The sequence below is a fragment of the Acomys minous genome (assembly GCF_964271855.1).
Source record: "Acomys minous genome assembly, chromosome: 1".
NCBI lineage: Eukaryota > Metazoa > Chordata > Mammalia > Rodentia > Muridae > Acomys > Acomys minous.
The window spans coordinates 51,038,527-51,063,935 of record NC_140483.1 but is presented as its reverse complement, the minus strand read 5'-3'; the positions used below and the strand labels follow the sequence as shown (position 1 = coordinate 51,063,935).

Here is a 25,409-nt window from a genome sequence, read left to right as displayed (position 1 = left end):
TACTCTGTCAGACAAACTAAGAACCTAGCAGTCTATGTGCCATTGCTTAGATTGGTTCTACTAGCCTATAGGTTTTCAATAAACTTAAATGAATAGTAACTGTCAAAAAAAAAGTTCTTATCCCTGCACATTCAAGTGTTTCACCTGTGTTTTTCTCTGGCAGTAGCAATTTTTTAGATATTACCTTATGAGCTTTGATCTACTTAACTGATTTTCAGGATGAAAGCTATGGATCTGGTTTTATCTTTAAGCAGGTAGATATTCAGTTTGCCCATCGCCATTTGTTGAAGAGGCTTCTGTCACTGCAACTGTGTGGGGCTGTCCTACGTGCTAGTCCAATGATCTACAGGTCTGTGTTTGTGCAAGTAGTGTGCTGCTTTTGCTGCTATGGCTCTAGAGTGAAATTTGAGACCAGGTATTATGATGTCTCTAATATTACCACTTCTGCTTAGGTTACTTTACATATCTGGGGCCTTTTGTGTTTCCATATAAATTTTAGGATTATTTGTCCTGTAATGCAATTAAAATCTTGATGAGGACTGTGACAAAAATCTGTAGGTTGCTTTTGATAACATAGCCATTGTTACAATGTTAATCCTGCCAACATAAGCCTAGATGTCTTTGGAACTCACTACATAGACCCAGATGGCCTTGACATCTCAGAGATTCGCCTGCCTGTGCTTATCTAAGGCTGGGGTTAAAGGTGTGCAACACTAGTCTGCCTCATTTCTGCTAATTCTTGATAATGAAGGCCTTTTCATCTTCTGCTCCGTGTGTGTGTGTGTGTGTGTGTGTGTGTGTGTGTGTGTGTGTGTGTGTCTGTGTGTTTAATTCTTTGATAGACTTCATAGATGTATACATTGAATTTGGCATTTTGCCACCAATACTGTCTCTCATCCACCAATTTTCTCTCCCAATGAAACTCTTTTTCTTCCTAACAATCACCCTCCTACTTTAATGTCTTTTAAATTTTTAATTAACTTATTAATTAATTAATTTAGAAACTGGATGGTCTAGTGATGTCTTTTAAAGTTCAAAGTTTGACCTACTAGGTTTAAACAAAGTTACTTTGTGAGCATGAATTAGAGATTATTTTCTCATATATAGGCAATTTATTAGTGACTACATCACTGAGGAAAATGACAGTCCCTCCTTCTTGCTTTATGCTTTACAAAATAATTTGTCATACATCCAATCTAACTATCAAATTCCACTTCCTTCTTTATAATGTATCCCCCTCTTTAAATTTTTGTTGCCACATAACACTGCTCAGTCTGTTATCCTTTCATGTCTGTATTATGACAAATGCTTCCTAAATAAAAATTACTGCTTCTAGTCTCTTCTTTCTTTAGTTCATGCTTAACACTGTTATCAAATTAGCAGTAGTTACAAGGCATGACTCACCTATTATATATACATATATATATATAATATATTATAATTTTAAAAAATTTTTTAATTGTTTGATTTTCTTTTTAAATTAGTTGTCACTATGTATCCCAGTGTGGTCTGGGATTCATGGCAATCCCTGTGTTCTGGCCTCCCAAGTACCAAGAGTTTATGTACAAGGCACCACTCAATTTAATTCACAAACCATTTTCATCATTTTCTGTTTCAAAAATCCGCAGTGTTGCTACTTTCCGTGTATGGTAAAATATGAACTCATTAGCTAGGCATTCACAATGCTCCCCCACTTTGACCCCTGCAAAACCTTTCCAATCTTTTGTCCTGTTCCTCTCTAGATCAAGTACTCGGTTCCAGTCAGACTAGCCTCCCCAGTCCCCTCTAAATTATCCACGCTGCAGACAGGCTGTTCTGTCTCCCAAACAGTGATTCCACTCCCTGTTCCCCAATTGTATTTCACTGTCCATCCCTCCTCCATGTGTCCCTGAGGTAGATACAGCCAAGTCTTAAGTCAATTTTGGAAACTCCATGTTTCTGGCTGTTGATAGATTTACGCAAACTCGTGACCAGTAACCATGAGAGTTAATTCTATCTGGAGCCCACTGGCGAAGCGTCTCTTATTTCTATATGAGTTAACAAGGACTTTCCATTTGGATATAGTCCTGTGAATATCCTTTAAACCACCCACTTACCAAACATCTCCTTAGCTAAATAACACTGTATTTACACACACACACACACACACACACACACACACACACACACACACAGATGAACCTGCCAAAAGCAAGAGAAATCTGGGCACCTACACCCAAAAACTGAACCAAATGTCAGAGTCTGTGTTTGTCTCTGGCTATCCAGGAGTAACCTGACCATCCTGATGACCATGATAGTTAGGTTTTTTGGACTGAATGAAGCCAGGACATAGAGCATGCCTCTTCCCAGGTGAATAGTTTCCATTAACATCTTTTGTGAAGCCAAGTCATTCAGAGAGCTCTACCCTTAATCAGAGCTTGGCCACTTACCTTAACTTTGTCATGGCCCAGTCCTTGGCGAGAGGGCAGATTATAAAGTAAATCTCCTTCTCAGAAGTAGGAAGGGCAGAAATTGCCTGTCTGTATTCGCTTTGTCCTGAACATGGACAAAGAGGGCCGTGCTTACAAATAAGCTTTGGGTTAAAAATCATGTATTTCCATGAACAAGCAAATTAGGATAATAGGGTGGTGGAATCCCTCTTAGGTTGCAGGAGAGATCTGAAAATAATTAAGTTCTTTCCACAGAATGTATAAACTTTACTTTTTAATCACATAAAATTGATACAATAACAGCATGGCTGAAGATAAATCCAGATTCCACAAATAAAGCACACAAGGAATCCAAGCCTCATGGACCACAAGCAAACAACAAAAAACTACAGATAGCAAAACAGCAGCTAACCTCCAATAGTGACTGGATGGACAATCTGATAGAGAGAGGCTCTTCGGATCATCTGTCATGAAAACATCCGCGATGTACAAGTTCATCAGACAGAGAGTTGTGCAGAATCTGCCTACACTTACCATTCTAAATACTTTGTCATCTCTAAATCATACAATGTGCATAACGTGTGAGTCACTAATACACCGCATTGTTTTGGGAAAGACATGAAAACTTTTCAGTAAGTGTTCATCATAAACGCATCTTGAAAATATTTTTTGTGTGCATGTGTGTGGGTACATATATCCATGTGTGTAGAGATCAGAAGTCAACCTTACATCTTCCTCTGGGGCTGTTCACCTTTAATTTTAATTCTGAGACCTCAAAGCCACTGATTAGGCTAAGCTCGATGGCCAGGGAGTTCCGGGATCTTCCTGTCTCTGCTTCCTCCATGCTGGGCTTGGGAGCACATGGCACCAGGCCTGGCTCTCCCCCCCCCCCCCCTGCTTTTTGAGGTTGGAAGTCAGGTTCTCATTCTCTCAAGGACTTCTCTGACTGAACCATCTTTCCAGCCACAACACACGCTTTGATCAGTGTTTGGACATGAGGAACCACATCTATTGGTTCTTCTACCTTTCAACTGAAGTCATTTCTGCTTGCATATGTAAATGATGTTACCAGTCAGTCAGGGTTCTTTATGTACTTTATCTTATTAGTTTATTCTTTGACTATTTCACACACACACACACACACACACACACGCACACACACACACGCACACGCACACACACACACACGCACACACACACACCACATTCTGGTTACACTCATCCCTTCACCATCTCTGAACCTCCTCTGTCCCATTTCCCAAAGTCCCTACTCCATCTTCCTGCCTTCTTGTTTTCTTTTTGCATGGACATGGGTTTAAAACTATCCACTGCAGTATGAATAGCTCACTAATGCCTGTCAGTGAAGACTCTAGTTATACAAGTTACATAGCATTTTTCTAACCTCTATTTTATTCTACTAAGGAAAAAGGAGAAAGTAAGAATTATCTTAGTTACATACAGATCTGTAACAATATTATTTTTCTGTTAAAAAAAGTTTCAAGTGTTCCCTTAACTGGTGTTATGACTGAGTCTCCAAAGGTTCTCAGAAACTGTGTTTGAAAGTGGTCAAATTATTCCCACTTGCCACTTAAAAATCAAATTATCAAAAAAAATGAGTGAAGTTCTTATAGCTTCTATTTATTGTATACATATTTGGTATAATAACTCTCCTGATTGCTTGCTTTGGGAAACATAAAACATGCTAATCACATCTCCATGAAAGGTACAAATTGGATTGATAAACCCAGTGAATGGTGTTCTTGGTCCATGTGGAGAACAAGACTCTCCCAGGTGACTGATGACAAAGAAACATGAAAGCACATGTTTTCTTTCGGAATTTAATTTTTAGGGACCTGGATGAACCTTTCCTGGGACTTCAGTGCAGTCTGCTACTCTTCCCACCCAACCAGTCTTCCTCTTTACCATCTTTCTACACATGTTAGATGTGTATGTATGTTCAGATTTAACATAGAACTTCATACATGCTAAGAAAATGCTGCATCACAGAACTATTCTCATCCCCAACATCCCACCTGTCTAAACTCATCCAACCTATCACGAGTAGTACTCAGGAAACAGGTTATAAGGAGGAGATATGGTTTGGTTTGGTTTGGTTTGGTTTGGTTTGGTTTTGAGACAGGTTTTCTATATCTAACCCTGGTTGGCCTGGAACTCATTAATTGTGTAGAACAGGATGGCCTTGAACTTGATGCAATCCTTCTGCCTCCCGAGTACTGAAATTACACCTATGTGCCACCATGCACTACTCAAGATGGAGCTTTGTGATTGGCCTACTCACTATCAATCTATAAAGAGAATGTCATTCTAGTTGTGGGTTGGTGAAACATAGGAGGTCCAATGTGGGTGCCTAGTTCATTAATGCTTCATCAGCAGTCACTCCGGAAGCCATCTCAGCAGAAAAGGATGCCTCTCTGGAGTGGGAACTCTATTGGAGATATGAAGAAAAGGCTTACAGACAGTAGATTTAGCGACTGCTGAACTGCAGAAAGAAAATGAGAACTGAAGGGCAATTAACAGCCACAAAGGGTTCAGAGCAGCTTACAAAGAGAGTTGTCTCACATAGTGGACCGACAGACATATATGAGCAAGACATTGCAAGTCTATTAGAATGTGTGTCCAGAGAGGTCTGGTCCTAAATCAGTCAGGGTGACAAAATCTGGAACCTTAAAATGAACGGTTAGAAAATATGAGTGTCCTTCAAATCTTATAGATGGCCATGAAATCTCAGAGATTGCAACAGTGACCCACCTTTGCTTAACAAGCGCTATCAAAATTTCTGCTGGGTACTTTAGAAAACCCTCCCTACAAAGAAACAGGTGCCTCCCTCGGGAACCACACGCAAGTCTTTCCTGGATGGTTAAATCCTAGTGAAACTCTGAGTATAACCTGATAAAATAGCAGGTACTACTTACTCAACAGGACTCACAAATTATAACTGTCAGCTGTGGTAGGGGGTTTGGCAGCTGCGCGCTTTAATTTCAGTGCTCAGGAAGCAGAGCTAAGAGGTCTCTGAGTTTGAGGCCAGCCATATTGATTTCCAAGCATGAAGTCTTGAATATGGTTTCCCAGGACTCATATAAAAGCCCGGCATGGTGGCATGTGTCTATTACTCAAAACTCTAAATTAATAGAATTGTACATTCCCTGTGAATGAAAACATTTCTAGCACCCCTTTTCAAAGCCTCTAAAATGTAGGCATTAATATAATAATAATAAGTATTTTAGACTTTAAGGTCTCTGTTTCTTTCTTTCTTTTGGGGGATGGGGGTTGGCTTTTGGTTTTTGGAGACCGAATTTCTCTGTGTAGCCTTGGCTATTTTGGACTCACTTTGTAGACCAGGCGGGACTCAAACTCACAGGGATCTTCCTGCCTCTGCCTCCCCAAGTGCTGGGATCACAGGCATGTGCTACTGAGCCTGGATAAACTCTCTGTTTCAAATACTGGACTTTATAGTGGTGATATAAAAGCAGATACAAGAGAGATAGATTAGTCTGTTCTAGCCTTGTTGCTACATCTGGCACATCCTCCCAATGAGGCTTGTGATGCTTACAATAGTCTATAGCTGCTCTCTAGATTCTAAAAGAGCCAGCCATGATAGAGTGGTAGAGGAAATGATCCCTTGGGTTTTTAACAATGGCATTGATCTGCACTGTGAAGCCTCAGATGTAATAAGGTTCTGGCTAACACTTCTGTAGCAAGCACAGTAGTTGCAAAGGTTTGTACTTGACCTTCATTCACTATAGTAACTGTTCTAATGCCACAGGTAAGGCAGTTCCTCAGAATATTGAGACTGCATCTACCTCAAAATCAGATATACCACTCTTCGCCATATACCCAGGGGGCTTTTTATCCTACCATAAGGGCACTTGCTCAAACATGTTCATAGCAGCTTTACACATAATAACCAAAGAATGGATAAAGAAAGTGTTGTATATTTGCACAGTGGTTCAAAAGAAAAAGACATCATTAAATTTGCAAACTTAATTTGCAATCAAGTGTATGCAATTAGAAAGGATCATCCTGAGTGAGGTAACTCAGACTCAGAAAGACAAATGTGGTGTTTACTTGTATGTGGATATTAGTTGTTAAGTAAATGATAACCAAACTACAAACCACAGACCCAGAGAGGTTAGGTAAAGAAGAGAACTTTAGTGGAAACCATGCATCTCCCTGCGGAGGGGAATAGAATAGACTGTGGGTTGACTGGGGCCAGGTGGGCATGGAATGGAAGGGATTAGGTGAGGGTGAGAGGGATTGAGGGAGAAGGTATGGGGAGAGACAGCTGGAATTGGAAGGAATCTATGAGGGTGACCCTAGGGATGACTCCTAATAATGGGGAACATGGAGTCTGAACTGGCCATCCTTTGTAGCCAGGCAAGGCTTTCAGTGCTGGGAATGGGTTACATTTGGTTAAGTTGTTGGCCGAGGAGGTCCCATCGAGATCCCTAAACAACCCAGGCAGATGCTAGGACAGAAGCTTCCTCTCTAAAAAGTGACAGTGACAGCGGGGCTCTGTTGCTGAGGACAACTTCCACACAACTCATTGAATGTAGAGAGATTGAGCTGGTGTGGGCTTGGAGCCTTCACCACTGTGTTCTAGTCTCTTTTGTGCAAGAAGGCATTCTGCATGGTATAGAAAAAGAAACACAGACATCAACCCACCCACAAAACCCTCCGCCTACAACCTGTCCTACCTGCAAGATGTGCTGGGGCAATGGTGGGACAGAACTTGTGGAAGTGGCCAGCCAATGTTTGCTTTAACTTGAAACTCAAGCCAGGAGAGGGAGCCCATGCCCTACACTGTTTGCAGTCTGGAAGGCCAGGAATCAGAGGCAGGACAGGCCAAAGACCTCGAGTAGAGCCAACTAGCCAAGCAAAGAAACAATGATTCCTAATGGTATTCTGCTATATACATGGATCATCAGTGCCTTATCCAGCTATCAATTGAGAGGCTTCCTCTGGCAAGAAATAGACCCACACCAAGCCATTATGTAGAAAGAAAGAGCTAAAGTCTAAATGGAAGGATTCCATCAAGTCCCTCCATTTGTGGTGTTTGATGTGATTCCATTGATCAACGTGTCTATTTTTATGACAATATCTTGCAGGGGGTTTTGTTTTGTTTTGTTTTTGTTTTTTGTTTGGTTTGTTTTTAGTATTGCTTTGTAGCTTGAAATCAGGAATGATGACACCTTTGGAAGTTCTTTTATAGTTTGGGATTCTTTTAGCTATCTTGGTTTTGTTGTTGTTGTTTTTGTTTTTGTTTTGTTTTGTTTTTTTATATATGAAGTTGAGTATTGTTCTTTCAAGATCTGTAAATTTCAATTGCGTTGAAATTTTGGTGGGGAGTGGGTTGAATCTGTAGATTGTTTTTGGTAGAACAGCCATTTTTATTATGATGATCCTGTTTGTCTATGAGCATGAGACATCTTTCCATCTTTTGATATATTCTTCAACTTCTTTCTTCAAAGACTTGGAGGTTTTATCATACAAGTTTTTCTTTTGCTTGGCTAGGTTACCCCCAAGATATTTTATATCTGCAAGTAACGATTCTTTGACTTCTTCCTTTCCAATTTGTATCCCCTCAATCTCCTGCATCTAAACCTTCAAGTACTATATTAAAGACACGTGGGAAAGTAACAGCCTTGTCTTATTCCTGATTTTAGTGGGTTTGCTCTGAGTCTCTCTCCATTTAATTTGATGTTGGCTATAGGCTTTTGTAAATTGCATACATTATGTTTAAGTATGTTCCTTGTATCCCTACTGTCTGCAAGACTTTTATTATGAAAGGTTGTTTGATATTGTTAAGGGGTTTCTGCATCTAATAAGATGATCATGTGGGCTTTTTTTTTTCAGTTAGTTTATATGGTGAACTGACTGAATTCTGTATGTTGGCATGTCCCTGGATCTCTGGGATGAAATCTACTTTATTGTGGTGGATAGTCTTTTGGATGTGTTCTTAGATTTGGTTTGTGAGTATTTTATTGAGTATTTTTGCATCTATGTTCATAAGGGAAAGTGGTCTGTAATTCTCTTTCTTTGTTGAATTTTATGTCTTAATTTTATATGTATAGATTATGTATAGATGTTTTGAATATATGGCTATGCATCACATGCATGCCTGGTACCCAAGGGAGTCAGAAGAGGGTGTTGGATTCCCCTAGGACTGGAGTTTTACATGGTTGTGAGCCACAATATAGGTTTTGGGACTTGAACCCAGGTCCTCTGGAAGAACAACCAGTGCTCTTAGCCACTGAGACATATTTTTCAGCCCCTTTGTTGAATCTTTGTGTGGTTTGGGTGTCAGGATAACTGTGGCTTTATAAAACCAATTGTGCAGTGTTCCTTCTATTTCTATTTTGTGGAATAATTTGAGTAGTATTGGCATTAGCTCTTCTTTGAATGGTAGAATTTTGTCCTAAAACTGTCTGGCCCTGGGCTGGTTGTTGTTGGGAGACTTTTAATGACTGCTTCTATATCCTTAGGAGTTATATGTTGCAGTTATTTTACCAATATGGCCTAATAATGCTTATTATTAGGCCTATAATTATGATTACAGCAATATTTCTGAACCCGCTAGCAATTAATCAAGACACAGATACCTGTTATGTTTTAAAATAGCCTTAGTTAACCTGGGACAGGGCAGATATTAATCCCCTAAACTATTTCCCATAGTGGGGCAGGTATTGGATACCTATCACAATCCCATGCCATCTGCTTCTAATAATTTCTATCAAGCTACCTCCGATCCATAATCCCAAATACTTGCTAATTATCATCATCTGGCCAAGTCTCCATCCACGCCAGCCATGTGCTTCTCCTTCAGCTAAACCATGGTGCAGCCTTCTTCTTCTCTTCTCCTCCGGTCTCTCCTCTTCCCAAGATTGTCTCTCTCCCCAAGCCCTGGAACCTTAGCCATGCCTATCCCGTTTGTCCTGCCCAAGTGTGATGGCCTTTTATTGGTCAAACAAGTTAGGCTCTTAGGCAAAGCACAGGTGAGGCAGAGACAGCAAACAGTAATTAGCATCAAAATACATCAAACCAACCCCCAGCAGTTATAAGGCTGTTATATTGATTATCTGATCTTGAGTTAATTTGGTAGGTGGTATCTATCAAGAAAATTATCCATTCTTTTCGATTTTCCAATTCTGTGGAGTTCAGGTTTTTAAAGTATAACCTAATGATTCTTTGGATTTCTTCAGTGTCTGTTGTTATGTCCTTCTTTTTGTTTCTGGTTTTGTTAATTTGGATGTTCTCTCCTTGTCTTTTAGTTAGCTTGTTGATTTTCTCAAAGAACCAACTTGTTTAATTAATTCTTTGTATTGTTCTCTTTGTTTCTATTGTATTTCAGCTCTCAGTTTGATTATTTCTTATTGTCTACTCCCCTTAAGTGTGCTTACTTCTTTTTGGTTTTTTTTTTCCAGAGCTTTCATGTGTGCTTTTAAGTTGCTAATATGAGATGTCTACATTTTTTTTAATGTAACACTTAGAGCTATGAACTTTCCTCTTAGCACCACTTTCATTGTGTCCCATAAGTTTGAGTATACTGTGCATTCATTTTCATGAATTTTAGTAAATCTTTCATTTCTTTCTTACTTCAGCCTTGACCATCCAGTAGAAGATTGTTCAGTCTGCATGAGTTTGTAGGCTGTCTATTGTTTCTGATTTTGAAATTCAGCTTTAATCATGATGATCTGATAGGATACAGGAGCTATTTCAACTTTCTTGTATTTAGTATCTGTTGAGACTTTGTTTATGACCAAGTATGTAGTCAGTTTGGAGAAAGTTCCACAAGGTGATGAGAAAACTATATATATATATATATATATATATATATATATATATATATATATATATATAGTGTGTGTGTGTGTGTGTGTGTGTGTGTGTGTGTGTGTGTGTATGTGTTTGGATGAAATGTTCTATGAATATCTGTTAGGTCCATTTGGTTTATAACATCTGTTGCTCCATCATTTTTTCATTTAGTTTTTGGCTAGATGACTTGTCCATTGGTGAGAGTAGGGTCTCCCACTATCAATGTGTGGGAGTCAACATGTGATGTAAACTTTAGTAATGTTTTATTTACAAACGTGGGTGCCCTTGCATTTGGAGCATAGATATTAAGAATTCAGATGCTGTCTTGGTGGAGTTTTCACTGGATTAGTATGAAGTGTCTTTCCACGTCTCTTTTGACTGATTTTAGTTGGATATCTATTTTATTAGATATCAGGATAGCTACATCAACTTGTTTCTTAGGTCCATTAGCTTGGAAAAATCTTTTCCTAGCCCTTTGTTCTGAGGTAATATCTATCTTTGATGTTGATGTATGTTTCTTGATTGCAGCAGAAAAATGGATCTTATTTTCACATCCATTCTATTAGTCTGTGTGTTTTCATTGGGGAATTGAGTTTATTGATATTGAGAAATATCAATAACCAATGATTGTTAATTCTTGGTTTGTTGTTGTTGTGGTTGTGGTGGTGGTTGTGGTGGTGGTGGTGGTGGTGGAGTGTGTCTCTGTGTATATGTGTGTTTCCCTTGTTTTGGTTTTGCTGGTATAAGATTATCTTTTTCCTGTGTTTTCTTTGGTGTGGTTAACCTCCTTGGGTTGGAGTTTTTCTTCTAGTACCTTCTATATGGTTGGATTTGTAGATAGATAGTATTTATGTTTGATTTTTCATGAAATATTGTGTTTTCTCCATCTAGGATGATTGAAAGTTTTTCTGAGTATAGTAGTCTGGGTTGGCGTCTGTGGTCTCTTACAACCTGCAAGACATCTGTACAGGCCCTTCTGGCTTTTAGTACCTTCATTGAGAAGTCAGATGTAATTCTAATCGGTTGATTTTTATATGTTACTTGATCTCTTTCCCTTGCAGCTTTTAATATTATTTCTTTGTTCTATATGTTTAGTGTTTTGATTATTATGTGAAAAGGGGGATTTCTTTTATGGTCCAACCTATTTGGTGTTCTGTAAGCTTTATATACAGGAAATTTTTCATCTATGATTTTTTTGAAAATATTTTTTGGGTCTTTGAGCTGGTTGGGATTCTTCTCTTTCTATTATTCTTAGTTATGACCTTTTAATAGTGTCCCAGATTTCCTGAATGTTTTGTGTAAGAAATTTTTTAGATTTAACATTTTTTGACCAACATATGCATTTCTCCTATTGTATCTTCAATGCCTGAAATTCTCTCTTCCATCTCTTGTATTCTGCTGGTGGTGCTTGTGTTTATAGCCCTGTTTGCTTAGCTAAATTTTCCATCTCCAGAATCCCCTAAGTTTGTGTTTTCTTTATTACTTCTATTTCCATTTTTAAGTCTTGAACTATTTTATTCATTTTCCTCAACTGCGTGGGTTTTTTTTCTTGGCGTTCCTTAAGAGATTTATTCCTATCCTCCAATTGTTTGGTTGTGTTTTCCTGACTTCTTTTAAGGGATTTATTCATTTCCTTTTTAAGGACCCCAATCATCTTCATAAAGTTGATTTTACGGTCTTTTTCTTGTGCTTCAGCTGTGTTGTAATATTTGTGGCAGGTTGTAGTAGGCTAGCTGGCCTCTGGTGTGACATATTGTCTTGTTATTGATTGTGCTCTTACACTGACATCTATGCATCTAGGTTTGGGGTGATTATAGGTCTAGGTGCTAATTTCTTATTCTGTCTTTGTTGGATGGATGTTCTGTTCCTTGATTTCTGCTTCCTCTCTGGTCTTCTGCTCTGTGTGGCCTGTGGTTGAGCAGGGGTTTTCTGCCCAAGCAGGCTGCTGGACTTCTGTTGATCAGTTTGGATTCTGGTTGGGACAGAATGAACGGGGTACTGAGAAAGTTAAAGAGTTGGGGACATTGAGGGGGTGCATCCTACTGGGACTTCTGGGGACCGATAAGATCTCTGGTAGAACAAGGAGTCTGTCCCAGTTAGGGTCTGGGAAAAGTCCATATCTCAAAAGTTTCTGCACTTCACTTCAGTTTAGAAATCTTGAAAGCGACAGTATCTAGTTAACTGCCATAAATTTATTCAGTCAATAATCAAGTTCCAAGAAAACCAGTTACAGAAGTATGTAGGTGGGTTCAACAATGATCTTAGCAGTTCATTGCTCTAAGAACAACAACAACAACACGAAAATAACCCCGAACCCTTTAGAAATGGCAACTAAAAAAGGAAGGGAACAAAGCAATCCACAATAGCAGAATAAAGCTCTTGCTTTTCTGCTAGCATCAAAGGTCAAAGAGAGGGCTGAGTGTCTGAAAAGCAAGCACATGCAGCATGGAGGACCCAGCCCAGATTTCTCCTGGATGGAGTTTTCAATATTTAACAGGAGTTTTCAGTATTTAACAGCAGTTACTGAAGTTGATTTAGTGCAAATGGAAATTAAATCCACCTTGTATTTTAGCAATGAAAGCATAAAGGGGAGGTTCACAGCCATGTTTTCTTGCTGCATACATATTCCATATGAGATCTGAAATCTCAGCATGCAGATATTTATTGTGGCTAGGCTCATATTTTCACATTTTACTTCCATTTTTGCCACTAGATTTTTCTCTGTCTTTATCTGAGTTTCTACGAACTCCTCCTTCATAATAGATGCGAACGTTAGGGTGGTTTTGATGACTGTGTTCTCCATTGTGTTTGCATTTTTGTAACTTATATGTTTGTAAACCTGTCTCTCCCTTGTCACTCTGCCACTAAAGGACTTAATCCCTAGGTATCTGGGGTATTTACTGGGACCTTTTTGTTGATGCATTTGCCTAATACTTTGATAATATAATAGCATTATATTCATCTTTTCTATGTTTCCATGCTGGGGACTTGGCCCCCCCCCCTTTAAAAGTCTAGCCCTATATCCCATAAAGACTCATATTCCACTTGTCTTTGAGTTTGTAATTAGCAAAAGAAATAATCACCTTTTTCCTCATTCTGGCCCTTGGGCAAGGTCTACAGGCAGGTCTTTGTTAGGCATCTATTAAGTACTCTCTGGCTTCTAGAACTAAAGTTTAGGGAGCACCTCATAGCTATCTTAAAGTAGTTTTACTGTTATCTTATGTAAAAGATTTTAAGATCGGTCATGAAAATATGAGTAGTAGACAGAAAAGCAATGAGAAATAAAAGTAAACCCCCAGGAAGAAAACTTCGGCCTTGTGAGTGGTGGCTACAGTTTTACAAACCCTCCTCCGGGAGGCAGTAGGCTGCAGAGGGTGCAGAGGGTTTCCATTGACTTCAAATCCACCCAGCTACTCAGCAACTGTGTGCTCTGTGCCTCAGTTTACTCTGTGAACCAGGTATCCTTGCAGGTCCTCCCCTCTGGGGTTGGTGTTAAGATTAAATGAGATACTTCCTGCCATGTACACACAACAGCATCTGGCCCAGAATAAGCATTCAGCACAAGCTCGCTTTATCGTTATGGAAAAGAATGTCTGCTTTTATATGGCCCACATCATTACAGAAGTTTAAGTGGAGGTAGAATAAAAAGATGCTAGGAAATCTATAGGCAAGATTTAAGCATTGAAAAGCTCCCACAACCCCAGAGATTCATGTTTCTATCATTTTATTTGAAATATCAAGGTATCTCTTAAAAGTGGTAATGGTGGTGGTCACGCTTTTCCTTCTGGAAGATACCATTCTAGCTGTACAACCTCCTGGAGGTGATCTGGGAACCTCGGAGTAGAACAAAGAAAGCCACACTTAAGTTCATCCATGTGCTGACCTCATAGAGCAAACCCATTGTGGGTACCAGAGACCCAAACACATAGAAAGTGGTCATTGTAATATATTGTTAGAGGGCATAGAACTTACAAATATTACTAGTGTCTGCAACAATTTGAAATGTAAATTTTCTTTGACACAGTAACCCCACTTCAAAATCTTTTCCTGTAGAAATACAAACATTATTGAAGGGTATATTTTAAAGTCTTTATTGTAGCATTGATTGTGGCAGTAAGAACTAGCCATGGTGTGATTGTCTAGCAATAATTCAATGTGGCATACTCTTACTACGGAATGTTAAGTGACTTTCAAATAATGATTTAGATTTCTGTTTTTATGCTTGAGAAGTCTGGTGTATATTGGTAACTGTGAAAGAAAGTTCCAGAAAAATATGGATACCATCATCTAATACAGACATCTAATACACACACACACACACACACACACACACACGCACCACAAATGCATACACACATACACAAACATATCACACATATACACATTCACCCATGAATATACACATACACACTACCACACATACACACACACACACACACACACACACACACACACACACACACACATTCAGTCCTCTTAGGCCTCTTGTAGTAGCTATCTCTTTTCTTCTTCTCACTTAATGTCTGAAAATTAATGATTCATGTAATAGCACCTAGTTTTCTAGTTATCTAGTTTATAGTTTGAATTCAAGTCACTGATTTTGTTGTTGGACTTATTTGGACTGTATCTGCTGTAAACTCTTGGGTTCAGGGAATTCTCTTACTTTAGCCTCCCATGTGGTCAGGACTACAGATGTCTGTCGTTTTGCTTGGCTAACTTACATTTTTTTTAAAAATGTAAAAATTGGACAGTCTGCACTCAGGGAGAGCCAGGCGGATCTCTGAGTTCGAGGCTAGCTATGGTCTACAAAGTGAGTCCAGGACAGCCAAGGCCACACAGAGAAACCCCGTCTCAAAAAAACCAAAACCAACCAAACAACAAAAGGACAGCCTGCTAGGCTTTTCCTCTGGTTTCTTCCACCTGTGTAGTTTAATAGTCTGTCTTATTTACTTTTGTGGGCCTACAATTGGGACCTGGCCTCACATGTGCCACACAAGCCCCACATCACTGAGCCACACCCTAACTCTGCCTTTTCTTCTTAGTTTCCTGAATAACCATCCAAACCAGTAGTCAACCCACTGCCGTCTGCCTGCCCGACAGTAGGCGGAGCCTGACTACTCAGTGGCTGTACCACTTTCGTGTACCTTGAAGAAGCATTTCTTCCTTAATTACTGATGGTTCTAAAATATCAGGATCTGGATTATCAATAACAGGAGATGTAGTGAGTATAAATATCTAGTCCAGTGCATGGAAAATCCCAGCTAAGAGCCCAGGCTTGACTACTACCTCAGAAGAACAAGGCCCCGAGAGTCGCTAGAAAGGAAGATGATAACTAGAAGAAAGAAAACCATAGATGTCTTGCCAAGCTGTTCGTCAAGGTAGAGTGAACCGCAAGATAAACCACCAAAGGGCTTTGGCATCTGTCTTTGCTCACCATGTTTTCAAAGGGCAAGCCAAAAACCTCATCTGCTGATGGTGCATACCAACCAGGTGGATCTCTGTGAGTCTGTGCCTAGCTTGGTCTGTAAAGGGAGTTCCAGGGCTGCCACAGCTACACAATGAGACCCTGTCTCACAAACAGATGGGCAAAATGTCTGTGGTGACAGGAAAATAGAATGACACCTGTAAACAGGACTTCTATCTTCCTGATCGATTCATAATAAGAAACTCCACATGAGATATCAATACATGTACATTGAGAAGGGGATGGCAGAGCAAAAAGACAGAAGGTGTGAAGTTGTGGGGAGTGAAAACCAATTGTTAATGCAAATTTTCTTGCCTTTTCAAGTGTTTTCTTCATTTTGACTCCCATATCTTATTTTCATATTTATACTGGAATGCACTAAGGATACCCACTCCTGTGGCAGAAGTCACGTGATCCTGGTGTGATAGCAATGGTGTCTTGTTGCCACTGAAGTCAGACTTTCATTCTCTGCCAAGAACAGATCAAATCAAAAGTGGCTTATAAAGTGAGGATTGGTGCTACTAAAATGTGACTTTGCTTTAAGGTTTTCCCCGCTCCCAACTGAATTAGCCAGAAACATCACAGCTGGCCATATATAATTGAATATAATGAAAGCCTCGTTGTCATTGCCTTAGATTTTTTTTAAAAGTTTTCTCTTCCATTGTTACACATACAAAGCACTTAGTTTTTTGGAGACTCTGACAAATGGATAGGAACGGTATGCTTAAGGATGCTATCTGTAACATCCAATCAAAGGCTGTTTCCCAAGCATTGTCATTTTCCTTATTGTAGGCACGGAGAGAATAAACAGAAGTATTCTCGTTTTCAGTGGCTCCCCAGTAAGATGCAGATCCCTGTGTGTCGGTCACATTCAGTTTCCTACTCCTGGAACATGAATATGTTATCAAGACATCCTGCACAGCTGCCGCTTCACACTTGCCAAAGCAGGTGATGCTCATGGGCTGCTGTGGACCCCATTGGAGCATAGACAGAGTAGACAGAGTGAGTTTCGCTCTTCGGAACAAGATGTCATAGGTGTCCTGCTGTCCTATTGGGTGGGTTGTTACACTATTGAGCTGTTAGAAGGATGTAGACAAGGAACCCCTAAATACCTAGAACCCAGAAATGACTGGGCAGTCCTGAATGTGGAGAATGCAAAGGCACTGACTGGTGTTACTCTCAAGGCATGGACTCGCTGACTTTAAATATCTGTTGCATGCCTACTAGATGCCAAACTTGTATTCAATGCTGGGGATTCAAAGCTGAGAAATCACAGTCTTTGCTCTTAAACAGATTGCTTACTTCTGTAAAAGGAGACCAAGGAAAATACTTAGCATCCACTATATGGTAACAGAGACTTTAAAATGTTTATGGCTGTTAAAAGGGAGATCGCCAGCCAGGTGTGGTGGCACACATCTTTAATCCCAGCCCTTGGGAGGCAGAGGCAGGTGGATCTCTCTGAATTCCTGGCCAGCCTGGTCTACAGAGCGAGTTTCAGGGCAACCAGGGCTACACAGAGAAACCTTGTCTCGAAAAACCAGAGGGCGAGAGAGAGAGGGAAGGACTGATGAGTTTTCATGGAGAAATTCACAGAGGCGCTATAGAGGAAACGAAACGTGAACACTGGAATATATAAACAACGTTAATGGTCTGTTCTTTGGTGCTGAGAAAGTGGCATAAATAGTACATTGAGGATGCATTACTGTTTCCCTGATCTACTTCTACACAACAAGTCGTATGAAAACAGGCAGAGATCTGGGAGCACGGCTGCTCAGTAGCACAGAACGTGCCTTGAATCCTGGGTTCAACCCCTGCCACAAAAGTAACGCTAGCAAGAGCTATTCCAGAACACTCATTTGCTGTGCCCACGTCACAGCCTCATACTGTGGTTGTCCTTTCTCTAGAAGGGGGTCAGCAAACTCTAGTCCCCAGGACAATCGGGTCTGCTAGAAATAGCTTTATGGGAAGCTCCAAGGTCATCGGATTGCTGCTTGCCAAAGCTGTTAGATGGAAACTGTAAAAGGAGTAGTTATGGCAGACTCCGTGGTTGGAAAGAGTAAAAAGCACAGCCTATCTCTGTTCTAGCTCAGTGTTGCCAATGGAGTTTCTCATGTGACGTCACTGTGACTAGATACCATTCAAAAATACAGCTGCTGGGATGGAAAAGATTAGTTTAAACTTTACATGATTTTAGTTCATTTAAATCTAAATAGACACTCATGACTAATGGCTACATATTGAACAACCCAGTTCTAGATAGTAAGTTCCCTGAGTCTGGCAACGGATCTTTGTTCATAATATTACCCAATTAGGTCCCATCATGCACAGTATTGTTTTATACACAGCCAAGTCTATATATCTTAGCCAGTATTTACTGAATTAAATTTCTCATGCAATTTCTTATTGTAGTTAAGCTTTATAAACTACTAAAAATTCAAATATTTTTTCCCTTGGGACTGGAGAGATGGCTCAGTGGCTAAGAGTGCTGTCTTCTCTTCTAAAAGACCTGGGTTCAATTCCCAGCACCCACATGGCAGCTCACATCTGTCTGTAACTCCAGGTCTAGAACATCTAATACCCACACATCAATGTATATAAAATAAAATTAAATACATTATTAAAAATATATAGAGGAAAATTTTCTCTGAATGAATAGTAGTAATTCTCAGAATAAATAGTAGTAGCTCATATAACCAGTGGCATTTTAAAAATGTCTCTAAATGTTCCAGAGTCTAAAGCCTTTGAGGGTCTCAGCTCAGAAGCTGAGAATAGCACAGAAAACTCAACTTTGAGGACTCAGCTATTGGAGCTAAGTTTTAGACACCAAAGTAAGAACTTCTTCCACCAGAGTAACAAGAGAAGGAAATATGTTTCCTATGGGGAAAGAAAAGTTTGCTTGGGGGCCTCGAAAGATGGTTTAGCAGGTAAGAGTGTTTATTCTATTTGCACAAGACCCAGGTTCTGTTCCCAGCACCTACATGGAAGCTCACAACTATCTGTAACTCCAGTTTCAGGGGACCTCACACCTCTTCCAGCCTTTCCAGGCTCTTCCTTATACATGGTACACAGATGTACACTTAAAGCTTGCCTGGATCCAAAGCCGGTGGCTCTTACTTATTTGATCTGAGACGCCACACAAAGTCATTTCCCTCAGGATAGCAATTGAGCTATAGCAACAAAGAAAGAACCATGGCTTCCCATCTCTCAAAGCTCCAGAACTGGCGTAGGCTCATCTACCACATCTCTTTAAGGCCGCTGCATCTCTTTTGTATCTTAAAGCCCATCCATTCATCCCATGGGCCTTGTGGACCTTGAATTTGAGAGACTCGGAGTTTTCGTATAGGTTATTCCTGCATGTTTTTCTGTGCATAAGAGCCATGTGTTTCTCTGATCTAGCTTCAAGGGGGGAAAAAGCAAATCTTCTCACAGGAATGCAGATAGAGACCTACCTCCAGCTGCCTCACCTTCAGGATACAGCTCAGGTTTTGGGCCGAGCCATGATCTTCTTGGTCGGTCTCCAGCCGGTAATTGAGCACTGAGGGAGATTAAGGCCTTGTCATTCCTGCCCAACATGGGTTCTTTTAACACAATATTTTTCTAAGCTCTGTATTGCAGTGGCTGAGGCTTTGCCAGATCTGCCTTCTGGCATGAGATCGCCCTGCCAAATTCTCTTTCCTTCCCCGCTTTCTTTTTCACAAGTGTCAGCTCAGCACCACGCTTGGAAGGTTTTCCCTACCCAATTCTGCAACCTCATCTTTTGATCTTTCATGGGTCTTGTTACCCAATAAACTGTTGGCTCTTCAAACGCTGCATCAGCATCTGCTTCCGGAAGGAACCAGCAGTTCTTTGTGAAATCGGTGCTGCTGAGAAGGATCATATAAACATATTCAGGCACCAAGTAAATCTGATACAAATGCTGATGCACGAGAGAGCTTAAGTCAACTGTACCCAAGTGACAGGAAAACGCTTTTCTCCCCAATCAGTTACACGCCTCTAATTCTGCTCAGCATCGCCTTATTGCTTTCAACAGAAGAAAGAAATTAAGCTTACACATTTTCAGTTTTTCTAATCATTATTTCAGAGGTCTCTTTACGTTAGCTCACGCCACTTCTCTGAGCAGAAGGTGTTTGATATGTTGAAAGGCCTGGTAGGGAATTCTCAGGAGGGTTTGCTTGCATCTGGTTTTGCCTGCAATTTCAGTATTTACTGAAAGGAAGACTGGAGAAGATTTTTTTCTTAAATTCCATCCTTTAGAATTTATGAAGCTATATCACCATAATTATAGTTGTATTTGAACCTTAAGGCATTGCTTGAAAAAAAATATTCTTTGTTAGTATGAGTTTTCTATTCTTCACTGAAAATCTGAGGTGATTCTATCAATGGCTCCCTGATAAGAAAATAACACAAGGGCACACCTAGCAGGCGCCCCAGGAGCATCAGTTTTGTGCTGACATTTATGTGCTCGGTATTTATGTTCACTGCAGAAAAGTTATGTTTGAAAACAAAGGAATTATTTATGGTTTGTCTGCTTAAGCTTAAGAGAGCCCCATGTATAGCTTGGGTGCCATGAGCACCGGGAAGAAGTGTGGATCTAATCTGAATGATGTTTCTTAAAGAGACATGGTACGTTTTATTTCCCTCACTTTTCCTCAAGGCAGAAAGAAAACATGAAATGATTGATAAAAAGAAGACAGTAGTCTGTGGAAGTCTATTTGATAGTTGTCTTCCAAATTATTCTACTACTGCTTATTTATTTGTGATTTTCATCAGTTCTTTAAAAAACAAAAGAACAAAGAACAAAACTAAAGCATCCTCAAATAACTTCAAATAACAGGTCTTATTGATGGGAGCTTTTTTAGAACTATCAAAGCTGTGATTGCATTCTTTTCAGGATAGTGTTTTATTGATTTAGTGAGTAGTACATATTTACTATGTTTAATATTAATTGGAATTTCATGTCAAATCCCTTTTATCTTTCTTTTCACTTCACATACAATTTGTATGAATGCGTATTTATTTTAACATAATATAAATGAGAATAATTAGGCACATTGTACTAGTTTAGAAAAAAAAGAATTCAGGGCACAAAATGTTCTATGGGGTCATGGAGCATTTATTTGCTGCGGCCAATGAACTAAGTAATCTACACATGTGCAATAGGGTGGCCCTAACAAACAAAAGGTAATGCATCTCTAAAGACCCCGTATCAGCTGGGCGTGGTGGCACATATCTTTAATCCCAGCACTTAGGAGGTAGAGGCAGGGCATCTCTGTAAGTTCAAGGCCAGGCTCGTCTACAAAGCAAGTTCAGGACAGCCAGGACTACATAGAGAAACCCTGTCTTAAAGAACAAAACAAAACAAAACAAAGACCATGTATCAACCTGGTTTTCATTAAGCTCACAGTTGTTAAGGTTAAAAGCCCAAAATTGTGTGGCCACATTGGCTAGATCTCTGGCGAGGGCCTTCTGCTAATGTCTGCACAGCAGGAGTGTTTGTAAGAGGCAGAGATCACCCAGCCATGTAGGACTCTGAAGACAGAGACAAGCCCCCAACCCCAGCTCAGGTTTAGGTTTTTATGAGAACTCCCTTCAGGAGAGCAACACTTCTGAAGCCACGGCAACCAATAACCTAATGACTACCTGTAGGTTCCCTGGAAGGTTCCATCATCTCCGATATCACCACACTGGGGCCAGACTTCCAACATGTGAACCAGACTGAAACCAAATTCAGATGACAGCAGGCTCCATTTCTGCGTTAACTTGCAGCCATAGGTACTGGGACCCAAGTTCAATACATCGTTTCAGATGGCACAGCTAAGCCACAGCAGTACATAAAGAATGTTGACAGTATCTGAAAGGAATTGTAATGACTCATGATGTTTTCATAGCTAATTCTAGAGTGATTGATACTCATTGTTAGGATGGGAGGTGCACTTATTAATAAAACCCAACGTTACATAGTTCAAATATTCTGAAAGTATATGTGAACAAGTTAATTGCATGGTACTCAATCTAACCTTCTGTCAAACCCTTTCAGTCTGAATCAGTATCTCTCAATATAGATATTTTTAAATTATCTATCTACCTACCTACCTATTTATCTATCTATCTTTCTCCTATCTGTGTGTGTGTGTGTGTGTGTGTGTGTGTGTGTGTGTGTGTGTGTGTCTGTCTGTCTGTCTGTCTGTCTGTCTATGCGTGAGGTGCCTAGAGAACCCAGAAGAAGCTATCAGATGCCCTGGAGCTAAGCCCCAGGTAGTGATGAGCTGTCTGACCTGGGTAGTGAAGCCTGAAGCCAGGTTCGTGGGAAGGGCAGCAACTGCTCTTAACTGCCAGCCACAACTCCTCAGTGGCCCCTCTCCATACATAAGGCGAGCAATTACATCGGAAACTTCTAGGCTTCTTTATTTACCCTGAGTTCCAGATGCTTTACAGTCATGTAATTTTCATACAGCATACTTAGGAGATAAGTGGAGACACGAGATGATCCAATAGCTTTCCCAAGGTCCATCAGCTAGGAATGACACAGCTGAAATGTGAATGCAAGTGTTCTGGTTTCAAAGTCCACAGCCTCGCTACCCACACATCACGTCTGTAGTAAATCATTTATCACAGAGCCTAACGCAGACGTCTGCCTATGTTCTTTGTTGTTGTTCGCATGGAGATCTTTCAGATACTTCCCAGTATATGTGCATTAGTGAGAATTTCTCTTCGATGCTGTTATTGGTGAAAATAGAATGGAGTTTGGCACAAAAGTTTACAGATTACGAGAGCAATGGTTTTTATGATTTTAAAAAGCTAACCCCTAGATCTTCAGAAGGTGTAGAAACTATGCTGTCTCTCACTAGCACTATTTTGCTTGTAGCTAATTTACTTTTGAAGATGCTTAACTTCTCCTTTGTGAGTGGCCATCAAGGAGAGTGAACTATTGTCTTTAATATGGACCAGTGAATAGGAGTCTGTGAGTCCTGTGCAGAACAGCCAAGTCCCCTGAAGCATTATAAGCATTTAGCCACATTTCAGTGGTCTGAAGACACATAAGAGTGACATATACAGGTGTTAATTTTCTATTTTTGTTGCTGAGTGGCTGCCTAAACTGAGAAATAGATCATCTGTTTACAGAAAGTCTCTGATGGTGGACCATTGTGAACAATCCACATACTGAAACCCAAGCACAACAGAACTCAACTACGCCCTCTTCGCATTCACAAGAGCAAGGCACGTATGCTTTAGGAAACGGGTATCTTTGACGGATGGATCATGTACGTGACTTACTCCAAGGGGCAAACTGTAAATCACTGGAAGAGAAGGTTGAGGGGTAGTAGTCGCCGTGGCCCTCGCGCTGCTGGGAGGGCTAAAGGTTTTTTTGTTCAAGTAGGTATGAGGGGTTAATTTCTGGCTCATGGCACTAGATAACGGTTGTCCGCTATCGGAGGAGGGGCTGGGGGAATCTGGTAGGAGGGTAAATCAAAAGTGTCTGGCACTGTTGAGGAGCAGGCAGCGGGAAGCCCCAGGCTCACGGCTGATAACTTATCTTTCTTCTGCAGTGAGGCTGGATCATAGCGCTGAAATATATAGCCAGAGTATATTTCACATGTGTGGCATTGCAGAGGTATTTATAGCAAATTAAATTTCTTAAAATTAATAATGATATAATAGTTCAAACAGATATATGTAAAGAACAAAATGACATCATTAGAGAAAGCAAATACTGACTCAGATTTGAGCAGCGTTTACTTTGGTTTTGTTTGCTTACACATTTTCTCTTCTTTTCTTTTCTAAAAACTTACTTATTTTATCTTATGTGCATTGGTGGGTTTTGTTTGCATGTCTGTCTGTGTGAGGGCATGGGATCCTGGAGTTACAGAGAGTTGTGGTCTTCCGTGTGGGTGCCGGAAGCGGAATCTGAGTCCTCTGAAAGATCAGTCAGAACTCTTCACCAGTGAGCCATCCTCCAGCCCGTTCCTTCTCTTCTGTACACAAACAAACAAAAAGAAAAAACAACAGCAAAAACCTTACAGAAAGCAACAATCTTATCCCATTGACACTCTATTCACTTCTTCCCATCCTTAGAATATTTATAAAGAAACCTTGCCCATCCTTTTACATGATCTATACATTTTTATGCATTGAATTATAAGATAGAGGATTACTTAGAAAATATATCCGCAATATCAGGCCACCTAAACGATTCCATAGCAACTCCTTAATGCGATGAAATGTTCATCAGCATTCAAATTTTCCTGCTTTCTGTTTTTCGTAATTTCAAAGTTTTTTTTGTTTGTTTTGTTTTGTTTTGTTTTGTTTTGTTTTACCAAAATGAGAATGTTTAACAGCCCTCTTAACTCTGACCTTTCAATCTGGGGATTCTTTGCTCTGATCTCTGTTTATCTACCTTGCAATTTATTTGTTGAAGAAACTCACGCTAAGATTTGCCCATTGCTTCAAGGGTGCTCCATTAAACATTTTTTTGTTGTACCCTGTTTTTCACTTACAGTGAGATTTGAATTTAGATATTGGCACGGTTATACATTCTTTTTTTTTTTTTTCAGTAGGAATATTTTATAGACATCATGTGCCCTTCTCTCAGGGGTACATCATGTTCACTTTTCTTTCGTTCTCAACTATTGCTCAGTCACATGGTCACGTGCTCTTCCCCTCCCCTCATCTTTTTAAATAAATGAAACGTTATAGTTACAGCTAAACTCACCACCTTTCCCTCCCTAGAGCAAAAGACTGTTTTGAGCTTGTGTGCTCCATGTTTTTACACTTTAACTAAGTATGCATATTTTAATACCATAGATCCAAAATGTGTGTGTGTATTAAAATTTTTACACAGTTCTTGTTGCACTGCCAACACTTATGTTTACCTTTCATTTGAGGCTGATCTGTATTAATATTTGAGGGCCAAATTGACATTGCCCTATTTGAAGATTACTTTATCGACTTTGGACTTATGGACCATTTTGTCATTTTGAATTTCTTTAATATAAATAAATATAAATAGCACTGTGAAGCAGATTCTTGTACCCAAGTCTTAGTACATAGGTCGTGAAGTTACCCCATTATAACAGGCAATGCTTCAGGTTGCAGTGTTGTAATAGCTTAGCTCACACCAGCTCTATTGGCATTTTTTCCTACCAAAAGCACTTATGTGTCTGTGTGTATCTGAGTCAGTGTGTGTCGTGTGCGTTCAGATGCCCACAAAAGCCAAAAGAGGAGATCAGATCTCCTGGAGCTGGAGGTAGTGGAGATCTGTGAGCCACCTGATAGAGCTGCTGGGAAGCAAACGGGTCCTCAGCAGGAGCAGTAAGCACTCTTAACCACTGAGCTGTCTCTGGTGTCCCCTTTATTTCTTTTTTATTTTATTATTTTCTGTTTGTTTGTTTGGCTGTCTTGGGCTTACTTTGTAGACCAGGTTGGTCTTGAACTCACAGAGATCTGCCTGCCTCTGCCTATCTGCGTGCTGGGATTAAAGGTGTATGCCACCACGCCTGGCTGAGTCCCATTTATTTCTAAATTTCTAAAAAGTTAGTGAGCTAGTTATTAAACATAAGAGCAATTAAAATTAAATAATACATTCTCTGAGTGAATTATATTGAAACAAAGGTAATGAATACTTGAAGCTAATCTCTTAACTAATTATTTTACTGATTACACTACAATTATCTATGCTTGAGGCT

At 39.9% G+C, this 25,409-nt stretch overlaps 1 long non-coding RNA gene across 1 annotated transcript; it reads right to left on the bottom strand.

Moving 5' to 3' along the window:
- Positions 1-13,969: 13,969 nt before the first annotated feature.
- Positions 13,970-16,196, bottom strand: LOC311604064. The gene is made up of 2 exons (XR_014781366.1): positions 16,119-16,196; positions 13,970-14,096 (listed from the first exon to the last, which is right to left on the bottom strand). It is a non-coding gene; the product is annotated as an uncharacterized lncRNA (long non-coding RNA).
- Between the last annotated feature and the right edge of the window lie 9,213 nt (positions 16,197-25,409).